Here is a 13,486-nt window from a genome sequence, read left to right as displayed (position 1 = left end):
GTCTCTACATTGCTCTCTATTTAAGCCTTTGCCATGGTCTGCCTCTTCATCTGGTCCTGATGATGAACCACACTTGTTGGTTCGAAACACATCAGCCAAAAAATTCTCTGATGTGATTTCTACCGAAAGACTTTGTTTAATACTCCAAATGTTTCTTGATATCCTCGAGTATACTAGAGCTTTATGATCAAATGTGCAAATGAGATCTACAGGTGTCCATTACATATAATTGAGCAAATGAGGTTTTATGACGCACATGCTTGAGATCATGGACAAAAGAGACACTTGGTGGAAACTTGTAAAAATAGAAATGGGCCACCTTCAAGAAACTAATAATAGATCCCTACTTCTTAGGGATGATTTTTACCTTTAGTTTTCTTTATTTTCTGTGGGAAACTTTCCATGCATACTACCAAGAAAGACTGTGCAGTTCTAGGAAATTGGGAAAATTTCCGACTCAGTGTGCATTGCGCAGTTTCTGAGCTTAGTGAGGGTTACGTAGTTTTTGGGCTTAGTGTTGGGTTGTCTTCCATGACTACTTAGTTTTTGAGCTCAAGGTTGACTGCGAGTCTGATCTACGCAATTTAAATCATCAAGGTTGAGTGCCTTCCATGACTGTGTAGTTTCTGAGCTCAAGGATGACTGCCAGTCTGAACTACGCAATTCCAAACATCAAGGTTGACTTCCTTCAAGGATTGCACAGTTTCTAGAGGCAAGCCCATAACTGTTGTGTGACCAAGTTGCGAGATCAACTTGTAACTTAGGAGAATTTGCTAGGTTAGAAAACACAAGTGGAAATGAAAATATAACTCTCAGTCAAAGGATGGATGCCCAGATCAGTGCAAGATGAGCTCCTGTAGATATAAGGGAAGGCTCCAAAATTGAACTATAGGCAAAATTTTGGAGGGTGGTTATAGTCGCTATAACATTGGCAACACACTGGTAGAACTCTTGTTCAGTCCTTAAATTATCATAGATTCTTCACTTAGCTTGAGTTAAAGATGTAGTCCCTACCATTCTCTTCATCGGCATCACACATACCAAGTTAACTAAAACTGATTTGTTTCAATTGGGGATGAGAGGTATATAAATGCACAAGTAAAATAGATTGTCATAGTTTTAGTTTCATCTCTGGTGTTGCTCCGCTAATGGTAGGCCTCGACAGTACCCCGACAGAGTCACTTCAGGAACACAAGCATTTCTTCGCTGCCAGTGAGCCTAGATAGTACCCCAGTGGAGTTACTTTCTTCACCTCTCTATGCAGGAAGCCTTTCTCTTCTTTCACCCTTTATTTCATTTTTTCATTTTCATTTATTCAAAGAACTGTGCATAGGCACTTATTTATTTCATGTGGCGAAAGAGGGATCCCAACTTATTGAGAGTAGAACAGGTTTTTCCTTTAGAGAAGGATATTTGTATATACCTCTAACGTACTTGTTAAGGTTTTACCCCTCTCCTTACTCTACTTGACTTAGTTGACAAGGGTTAACCAAAAATATAAAACCGATTAAAGTAGGTGGTACTAGTTAAAAGTGCAAGCATCGTGATTTCACCATGACTCTCTCCGAAAGGAACGTATTTTCCATCAGGGTATCATCAACTAAAATAAATGAAAGATTCACATAAAGAGAGGGAATATGCAGACAACCAAGTGTTAATAGTAGTACAAGTTCCTCTTGAACTTCACCCTGCTTTTCTAAGAAGCCAAACACGGTTTCATGTGAAAACTAACCTATAGCTACAAAAGCAAACAAACAAAGGAAAGAAGCAAGATAAAGAAAAACAAAGTAAAGAAAACAAAGGAAACAAAAAATAAAACAAAATAACTACTCCTACTCCTAACCTAATTAGAACATCGGCCAAATTACGTAAACTGATACGTGCAATGGAGCCATCGGTGCATTGGTTGGCCCATGTAGGTGACAGCATGAATTTCAAGAAATATATAAAAGCATACCAACAAGAAAGAAAGATAAGCCAATACAAACAGAACATTCAAATCTTGAAAGCATCCGCAGAGAAGAAAAAACAAAAGTGCATGAAAGGCACTCTTCAGATGTACCATGGTGTCCTAACACATTGCGAGCTAAAGACAAGCATGTACACACTTTCGAACTTGAAAAATGAGGAATAGAAAGAAGAAAAAATCCATTTTGCAACAGTGCTTGCTACGTATGACTCCTCCAATGATTGATCGATAGGATCGTGTGATACCAATGGAGGATACAAAAATGGTAAGATAGATTGGTTTTCAATGTGCACAACAGAGTGGGCATAATGCGTTTTTGAAGAATTTAATCTTGGTATGAATTGTGGGGTTGGAAAGAAGACTTATAGGGCTACCACAGGACAAAATTTCATAACTTGGAGATCCACAATTACAGAGCTACAACAGATTCAATATCAAGCTCCTATAAAGCAAGAAAAAGGTGTGTATTTTGTTTTAAAATTTGCATGTTTTGTTTGAAAAATCAGTTTGAAGTGATTCAAGAGGCATAGTGAAGCATAAATATCATTGTTTGATTCTAAAATGACTCGAAGCAAGAAAATGGAAACACCTAGTAAGTAAAAAGAAATTTATACTATGGCACATGAAGAACAGGAAGAAATGCAACATGATATATCAAAATTACGAGACTAAGTGCAACAAATTTCGCTTTCGCAAAGAGTAACCAAAAATGAAATGGAAGCTAAGATGGATGGTTTAAATAATGGTTTAAAATCATACATGAAAGGTTTGAAGGATGGATTAAAAGGAAAATTGGAAGGTTTAAAGGATGTTTTAAAAGCATACATGGAAGGTTTGAAGGAATGTTTGACAAATTTTCTACAAGAAATGCTTCCTAAGGGGAAAAAGGTGTTAGATGAAGCTCATGACGAGAACAAAAGAAATGTTGATCATCATTTCATAGAATCTATCGTTGGATTCAATACCCACCATATTCCAAAGATCGATATGAGGAGGTTTTATGGCAAGGATCTGGTAACATGGATACTACAGATGGAGAAATATTTTGATCTCCATAATGTGCAACACACACAAAAGGTACAGACTTCAATTTTATATTTAGAACCCAATCAGTTTGTATGGTATCGATGACTTTGTTTTCGTAAACCACTTGTCACTTGGTCAATTTTTATGGAGGAAATGATAGCACATTATGAGAATACAAAGAGTAACACCTTCTTTAGCCAATTGATAAATCCCACACAAAAGGGTTCAATGGTAGAGCACATTGAGGGCCTCAAAATATTGAATATAAGGGTAAATGATAATCCAGAGGAACATAGGATTGATGTCTTCATAGGGAATTTAAAGGATAACATCCAACATGAGGTTCACTTTTGGGAATTTGATTCGTTGGAGAAGGCCTTCAGGGTGAAAAGAAAAGTTGAAAGCATAATTATGGAAACAAATAAGTCTACCACTCACAACAATAAATACGAAAGTGTTGCTGCTCCTAGCCTTCCACAACCTACAAGGTTGACACCACAACAATTGGAAGAACAAGAGAAAAAGGGATTTGTTACAATTGTGATAGAAAATACACTAAAGGTCATAAGTGTGCTGAGAAGAAATTATTTTACGTAGATTGTGAAGAGGAGGAAGAAAAGGAACAAGAAACATCAAAAGAAGAGGATATACACCAGGAAACAACCCTACAGAAATAATAAATGAATCCAACCGTATCTTTTAATGCATTGACAGGAATTACCACTCCTCAAACTCTCGATATAGAAAGACATATCAAGAAGAAAAAGGTAATAGTATTGATTGATTTGGGTAGTACCCATAATTTTATTCATTGTAAGATAGGCAAGGAATTGAATTGCTCTCTATATCCAGCACCATAGTGTCAAATGATGGTTGCAAATGGAGGAACTATAAATTTATCTAGAAATTTCCATAATATCAAGCTAACCATGGGGGAATATGTAATCAATATTCCAATGCTTTCCATTCCAATGGGTGGTGTTGATGTTGTACTAGGAGTCCAATGGTTGCAATATTTCAGTATGATATTTTTTAATTTTCAAGAACTTTTCTTGAAATTTTTTTTGGGAAGGAAAGGAACTTGAATTAAGGGGTATCGCAGGGAAACTAGGAAAGATAATAAACTCTAATATCATGAAAAATCTTCTAAATAAATAACAACAGGGCATAATTTCATAATTATGCTCACTAGAGGTTCAAACATCAAGATTATCTATTTCTCCATATCTCCAAAAAGTATTGGACAATCATTCCAAGGTATTTGAGACTCCCAAAGGCCTCTCACCTATTTGTGATCATGATCATGCTAGTCATTTGATTCCAGGAAGTGTTGCTCCAAATATCAGGCCCTATTGATATCCCTATGCCCAAAAGAGTGAAATTTAATGTATGGTTGCAGAAATGCTAGAGGTCGGTATAATTCAACCTAGTCAAAGTTCTTTCTTTTATCCAATAGTATTGGTGCATAATAATGATAAACCATTGCGCATTTATACAAATTATAGGGAGCTCAGGAATCTCACTATTAAAGATAAATTTCCCATTCCTTTCATTGATGAATTGTTGGATGAATTACATGGAGCAATTTACTTCACCAACTTGGATCTTTGTTCAGGATATCATCAAAGTAGAATGAAGACTGAAGACATTCTGAAAACAACATTTAGACCTCATGAGGGTCATTATGAATTTTTTTTCATGCCTTTTGGCCTCACCAATGTACCTTATACATTTCAAGGTTTGATGAATTTCATTTTCAAACCTTTCCTTAGAAAATTTGTGTTGGTATTTTTTTATGATATATTAATCTACAAAAAGTCCTGGAAGGATCATGTTCAACATGTTGACAGGGTGCTCAAACTATTGGAGGAGAAACAATTACGTGAAAAAACCTCCAAATGTTTTTTTGGAGTACAGGAGGTGGAATATATGGGTCATATTGTATCTCATGATGGTGTTAAGGTAGACCCTAACAAAATTAAACCCATTAAGGAATGGAAAATCGTCACAACCATAAAGCATCTTTGATGATTTCTCGGGTTGAGAGGGTATTATCACAAGTTTGCTAAGAATTATGGGATAATATCAGCACCTATAACAACATTACTGAAGAAAGATGCATGTTCTTGGACTCCATAAGCAACTAAGGCCTTTAAACATATTAAAGAGGAAATGTGACAAGCACTGGTGGTATTGGATAGACTTACAAAGTATGCACACTTTTGTGCATTATCTCATCCATTTAAAGCTAGTACAATTGGTACTACATTTATGGAAACAATTCAAAATCTACATGGAAACCCAAAGATTATTGTAAGTGACAGAGATCCCATTTTCACTAGACATTTTTGGATGGAATTAATTTCTTTTTTGGGTACTCAATTAGCTCATAGCTTATCTTGTCATCCTCAATCATGCTATGCATTTGATTCCAGGAAGTGTTGCTCCAAATATCAGGCCTTACAGATATCCCTATGCCCAAAAGAGTGAAATTTAACGTATGGTTGCAGAAATGCTAGAGGTCGGTATAATTAAACCTAGTCAAAGTTCTTTCTTTTCTCCAATAGTATTGGTGTATAATAATGATAAGTCATTGCACATTGGGATCTAAGTTGGTGAAGTAAATTGCTCCATGTAATTCATCCAACAATTTATCAATGAAAGGAATATCATCAAATTAGAATGAAGACTGAAGACATTCTAAAAACAACATTTAGACCTCATGAGGGTCATTATGAATTTTTTGTCATGCCTTTTGGCCTTACCAATGTACCTTATACATTTCAAGGTTTGATGAATTCCATTTTCAAACCTTTCCTTAGAAAATTTGTGTTGGTATTTTTTGATGATATATTAATCTACAACAAGTCTTGGAAGGATCATGTTCAATGACAAGGTGCTCAAACTATTAGAGGAGAAACAATTACATGAAAAAACCTCCAAATGTTTTTTTGGAGTACAGGAGGTGGAATATATGGGTCATATTGTATCTCATGATGGTGTTAAGGTAGACCCTAACAAAATTAAACCCATTAAGGAATGGAAAATCCCCACAAGCATAAAGCATCTTTGATGATTTCTTGGGTTGAGAGGGTATTATCACAAGTTTGTTAAGAATTATGGGATAATAGTAGCACCTATAGCAACATTACTGAAGAAAGATGCATGTTCTTGGACTCAAAAAGCAACTAAGGCCTTTAAACATATTAAATAGGAAATGTGACAAGCACCGGTCTTAGCTACACCGGATTTCACAAAAACCTTTATTATGGAATGTGATTCCTTGGGAAATGGAATTGGAATGTGATTCCTCGGGAAATGGAATTAGTGTTTTTTTAATGCAAGAAAGAAGACCTGTTGCTTTTGTAAGTCATCCAATCAAAGGAATGTATTTACACAAGCCTATATATGAGAAGGAAATGTTGGAAATCTACATGCACTAAAGCAATGGCGACCTTACCTAGTGGGAAGACACTTTAAGGAAAAAACAGATCATGATAGTCTTAAATACTTTTTGGAACAAAGATTATCTTTAAAAGAGCAGCAAAAATAGGTCAAAAAGATGTTGGGTTATCAATTTGAAATCATCTACAAAAAAAAGGAAGCAAAATGTTGTTGGAGATGCACTCTCAAGAAAGGATGAGGATGTGGAAACATTGCTTTGTGCCATTTCTATTATCTGGAACCAGATTGGATAACTAAAGCAAGGGATGAATGGAAGAATGACGGAGAAGTGTGGACACACATTCAAAAGTTTTAGCAAGATCCCAATCCATATGATACATTTAGATATAAAAATGATTCATTATGGTACAAATATCGCTTATACCTTTGTAGGAATTACCAACGCAAACAAAATATTATTTTGGAATTGCACACGTCTCCCTTAGGAGGTCACTCAGGATTTTTAAAAACTTACCACAGGGTTAAGAAGGAATTTTTCTGGGATGGCCTTAAATCTGATATTCAAAAGTTTGGGGCGGAATATTTGGTTTTCCAACAAAATAAAGTGGAAACAATTAAAACCTCGGGTCTGTTACAACCTTTAGCCATTCCAAGTCAACGTTGGGAGGAGGTTTCAATGGATTTTATCACAATTTTACCCAAGTTTATAGGAAAGAGTGTCATCATGGTGGTATTGGATAGACTTACAAAGTATGCACACTTTTGTGCATTATCTCATCCATTTAAAGCTAGTACAGTTGGTACTACATTTATGGAAACAATTCAAAATCTACATGGAAACCCAAAGATTATTGTAAGTGACAGAGATCCCATTTTCACTGGACATTTTTGGATGGAATTATTTTCTTTTTTGGGTACTCAATTAGCTCATATCTTATCTTGTAATCCTCAATCTGATGGGAAAACTGAGATAATAAACAAATGTTTGGAAGGATTCCTTCGTTGCTTTGTAAATGATACAAAAACACAATGGGTCAAGTGGTTACCTCTGGCTGAATGGTGGTATAACACTTCCTTCCATATTGCAGCAAAAATGACCCCATTTATGGCACTTTATGGATATCATCCACTATCCATCACATCACCTTTAAGAGAAATTATAATGTTCAAGTAGTGGAAGATCACATCGAGCATCAAAAACAAGTTCTCCAACTCTTAAAAGATAACCGCACTTTGGTGTAGAATCGAATGAAACAACATGCATATCATAATCACAACGAAAGAAGTTTTGATGTAGGCGACTAGGTATTTTTACGGCTACAACCATACAAAAAAATGTCCCTCGTGCAAGCAAAGAAGGATAATAAATTATCACCAAAGTACTATGGTCCTTACAAGGTGCTGCAAAAGATTAGTACTAAGGCATACAAATTGGAGCTTCCTTCATTTTCTCGAGTGCACCCAGTTTTCCATGTTCCATGCTTAAAGAAGGTTATAGGTGACAAGCTCCTAGTTCAAACAATATCGCCGAAACTTGACGAGGAAGGAAAAATCATATTGGAACATGAAGTAGTCACAAAAACAAGAACCTGATAGCTATGACATCGATCAATTTCAGAGTATATCATCAAATGGAAAAATTACCCACTGAAGATTCCACATGGGAGGATGAAAATTTTATACAGAAGCATCTAGAACTTGTCAAGCATTGAGGAAAACACTTTTTTTAAGGAGAGGGGCCTTTTAAGTCCCTATAATATTAGTGTAACCCCTTATTGTCATTTTTAGTGTAGCCCCCTTATTGTTATTGTTGTGCCCATGTAATCCTCATATTGTTAGTATTGTGCCCCATAGAAGCCCACTATTGTTATTGTTGTGCCCTTACATTATTATAGTTATGTAAGATCTGATTATATTGTGACCCCTTAGACTCCTATATATAGAAAGGAAGTATTTTCATTTGTATCATCCAAGAATTTTTCGTTTATGTAATGTAAAGGAGGTTTCCCTCTCGATGAGGCTAAGTTTTAAGTTGTTGATCAATATTTTCTTCTATTTTGTGATTTGGTTGCATAATAGGTAAACATGTGACGAAGAGTCAATATGATATATTCAACTCCCTATGTACAGTTAAGGAATTGGAACCAACAAGACAAGACCAATTTGACCTTTTTCAAGAGGTACAAAACCTTTAGGAGCCAACTAACCCCTGGGATAACTTGATGTTTTGTTGAACTAGAGCCCTAGTCGCTCCCAGGACAAGTCATGCACGTGAATAAGACCCTCTAGTCACTCCCACAACAAGGCATCCATCTAATTGTAACCTTTTTCAGGCAGTTATGTGCTAGCAAACCCGAATTCTGAGCCACTTTTTTAGGGCTAGGTCTCAGGCCTCTGCCCAGAACTTCATGAAACTTCCAGAAGTGATAAAAAATAACGAAATAAGGTTATGTTGTGGTAAAACACAACCCCCCCCCCCCTCCCATTTTTTCATTTTTAAATCTCACATGGGGACCCTTTTAACTGATCATTTGATAATATTATTATTAGATTATGAGAATGTGGATGGCCTAAATAAATTCGACATGTCTTTATCTGTCTAGCTAAATTTGTTTGACCTCATTTGGATTAGTTGTTTGCGAATTATGCTTGTTTGAAGATTGGATGTGTTTTAGCCGCTTGACTTTATGGCTTTTGCATGGGTCGATCATGTATTGGTTGTTGCAATAGGCTCCTTGTGTGATTGGTGATTAGATTTTACGATCATGACAGCATTCTATTACTGGTCACGAGAAGGCGATGTGGCACCTTTAGTTGCCACATCACCTTACATTTCATGTTAGTTGCTTGTCTCCTCTACTTAGCGTGACACCTGTCACAATGAAAAAGATAGATCATTAATTAATTTTTCTTCCTCCACTTAGCGTGACACCTACATTGAAAAAAGGATCATTAATTAATTTTTCTTTAACCATATTGTAAATCAATTTTCATATACATTGTAAATACATAGTATATACTAAAACACAATAAGTAAAGACATTGATTAATTTAACTTTGTAAACATAATATCATCAACTTTTTGTATATAGTTTATTTAATGCATAAATAAACAACAAAACAATAATTATAAACGTGTAATTATACAATATATAACACAACCTATAATTCATTATGAGAAACGTAATAATACCTTTAGTTCCCACACATAAATTTTTGGTTTAACAATATATATGTTGTTTAACTTAATACTCAATGCACGTGATGAACTAAAATCACTATTACGAAAAGGAGAAAGGTTGTGTTTATTAACCGAATTATTTGAGGGACCGTAAATTGTAAATATTATCCTGTAATAAAATCCATCATCGCAGGTTTGACCAAGAATGAAGTAGGGTCGGTAAAAAATTTGAAACCACAGTTGTTTTTGCAACATTTCACCTTACAATTAAGTTCAACCACATTCACATGTGAAATTTAATATTACCACAAATTCCCGTCAACTCAAATTTCACCGTGGGTTATCAAGAAATTACAATTCTACTTTAATTTTTATTTAATTCTAATATACTTTTAATACTCATTTAACTCATTGTTTTCCATTTATTTCTAGAAGTTCGGTAATCTTTCAATTTGCGCTATAGCACTATTGTATGGCGCAGAGGGGTCGATTATAGAAAGAGCATAGAAGGTTTTGTTGGCTCTGTCTAATTGCTTAGTACTATTGCAGGCAGTGAGATCATAGTTTTGAAATTTTAGAAAAGTGCATATTTTGTAATAAGCTTTGGCATTGTTTAAATGAATTTCTATTCATGTGTATTATTACCGAACGTTGAATTTTTATTTTTATTTTTGTCTAAGTTTTGTAATTGATTTCGATTTTTATTCTAAATAGTATTTCTCATTGATATCTAACACTATTGTTGGTTCAATTTTGATATTTTATTGAAGTTTTACCGGAGCTATCTCTCAGAGTCAGAATGAGATCTAATCTATAATGAATTCATTGAAGTATATATGAGATAAATGATAACTATTTATCATTTAATCGCAAATGTATTTTTCTTTTTATTCCATTAATTAATATGAACTATTTCTTTTGGTTAATGGAAATCACATGGTGAATTCGCTCATAACCCTGTTTTTCCCCTTGTTTTATTTCATTTCATTTGCTCCTGGATTAAGAGAGGGCTATCCCGTGATTTTCGTCTTAAATTAGTTTTGTATTTGTAAATTAATTCTACATAAAGTCCTCTTTCTTTAGAGGCAAACATCCTAGTCCTTAGTGGCATGATTGAGCGTTTATATCAATCAAACTTCTTGACTGATTTTAATCTTTATTTAAAACACTAAAAAATCAATAATGAGGATTAATGTAATATATTGTATATTAATTTATTTATTTTTAATCAATAAAACTTAACATTTGAAATTACTTTTCTTTTTTTTTTAAGTTAACTTTAGCATACTAATTACTAATTAGTTGTCTAACATGAACTTTCAATAAATAATAATAATTTAAGGGAATTAGAATAATTTTTATTTTAATTAGGTAGTATATTTAACTAGATCTTATTTCAATTAAATGTTTCCTTAGAATGATAATAGCATTATTTAGTTTAATTAACATTCATTTTATACTTTATCATAGATATATTATAATAAACTAGACTAAATATTTAGTATTATTGTTAGAACTATATTAATGATATTTAGGAATATATTATATTACAAGTGATTTTATTATAGAATAGTATTAGTATAGCATAAGGTATATTTCTTTATATAGTATAATTAGTTAATTAGTATGATATCATATGATATCTTAGTTTAGATTTGCCATATGAGATAAATAGGAGTAATTTAGTACAAAACAAGATGTTAATGATAGTGCACTATTAACATTGTGTTACTTTAGGATCAATAAATAGTATTAAATTAACAAGTTTCATAGGGATATCATTATCATAGTATCATATAGGATTAACAATCAATATTAACTTAATACCATAAAGTTAGTTGGTTAGAATAGTTAGGCTAATTGTAAGTCATTAGTTAGTCGTGGCTTCGCTGAGCCCCAGATCAGCTTAAGGATCACTTTCTTGCCTAATCAACAAGAGGGCTGATCTGATGTCTCTTCTCCATTGATGAATGAAAGTCATATTTTAAGTCATCGGAGATTGAGAGAAGGTAACTGGACCTAGTTAAACCAGTCGGAGCCACTAATCCAAATGGATAAGGGACGGTATTCAAGTCCCTGACCGGGTGGTTTTCCCCGATGTTGATGCAACGGATTTCGAGGCATCAATAGGTTACTAATGAAAACACTTAAACAAGGACTTTACCTGGACCCTACTATCCATGACAAGAATTTCGTCAAACATATCATAAACATGTAATATATGGGTCATAACAACAAATTTGAGCATAGGGGTATCATACTTATCTAAGAATCGTCAAGGTGAATTGATGTCTTATAGTAATAGCTGCATTATCATCTATTAGGTCATATATTCATTCACATTTTAGGTACTAATAAAATCATGATGAAAGACATAACCAAAGTCTATCATAAACCATGCTTATAACCAGCATAAAACCAACAAAATAACAAGGATAAAACAACAACAAAAAAACCACATATTAACAAGTACATTCACACATGAAATACCAAAGGAAAATGAGATCTTATTAACATATGAAAATCCAACCAAGTTAGGGACTTTCACATACCACCTGACCATATATTGGGATGAACCAAATCTCTCTTTCATCCAATCACCATCGTGTCATATTTCAAGCATGAATGTGGGACTTAAACAAAACCCACCAGGTCTTCCTCAGGATTTACTGTATATCTCACCAAGGGATTCCCAGGCCCGAAACACTTATCTATACAACTAAGAACATACACTACCAGGCTTTACCACAATCCCATCATCTAGGAATCACTAGGCATATACAACCATGTATGCCTCTAGATCTCTCCACCTAAACCGTGAGGAATTTGTCTGTATCCACCTCTAGGCTTTATCATATATCTCGCCATTCACTGGTAGAGGGCTCCTAGGCCCAACGAGGCTCTACCCTCTAGGCTTTACCATATATCTTGTTGTTCACCATTCGAGGGTTTATAGGCCTAACGAGGGCATATAGAATAAGGCCTTACTGTAATCCTACCTTCACGGGTCTAGGGATTCCTAGGCCTTGTGAATTCTCTTGAGACCACCCCACTCAGCTTCGAATCCATTTAGAAATACAGATCAACCAAAAAACAAGAATCCCATCACACCATGGCTATCTGGAAATGGTAATGCAAGGCTAAAAAAAATTGTCACACCTAGAAAAACCCATGCCAATGACAACAAGAGAACTAAAAATCATACATGCATGTACCATGCATGCCAAAACTAGCAAGGAAATCATAAATGCAACTCTTACCTACAAGTAATGTTGTTGTAGCCTCTTAATCCTTCTCGTCCTTGCTTAATCCTTACTTCCCTTTGCTTTACTATCCTTCCTTTGCCTTCTTTCCTCCAATGCCAGAGTGCTCGAAGAATACTCTAAGTGTCCAAGAGTATGAGAGAGAGAATAGAGAGAGAGCTCCAAAACTGAACTGATTTTGGGTTGGGGTCCCTAGGGTCAAGTTTTGGTCAATTGTGGGTTTAATTTTGTATACAATGTAAAGTCTCCGTAAAATATGGAAAGCAGAGCGCGAAGATAGTATGAGTCAAAGGGTCTTTAGTCCCTTAGGTGGGTAGGTGATAGGAGAGTATTGAGACCTGCCCATGGTCCGTGAACCATGGTATTGTAAGATAAAGGCTATATATTGATGATTCATAGCGAGTCTAGGAGATCATGTTAAGATAGAAGATCATTATTTGGGAAAGTAGCTAAGGTAGGAAGGTATGTTCCTATACTTAGGCGAAAGGGGAAGGCTCTTGCAGCTGAGTGCACGAAGACCTTGGTAAGTCCGCAGACTGAGTGCGCGAGCCCCTGTAGCTGAGTGCGCAAGAAAAGGAAGTCTGTAATTTCAAAGAATATCTAATAAAAGACAGTTTTGAAGACTTATTCTGTGTATTTGAA

This window comes from Pinus tabuliformis, chromosome 8 (genome assembly GCF_031772625.1).
Source record: "Pinus tabuliformis cultivar Carrire ecotype Pingquan chromosome 8, CPIR1, whole genome shotgun sequence".
Taxonomy (NCBI): domain Eukaryota; kingdom Viridiplantae; phylum Streptophyta; class Pinopsida; order Pinales; family Pinaceae; genus Pinus; species Pinus tabuliformis.
Note: the sequence above shows the minus strand (reverse complement) of the source record.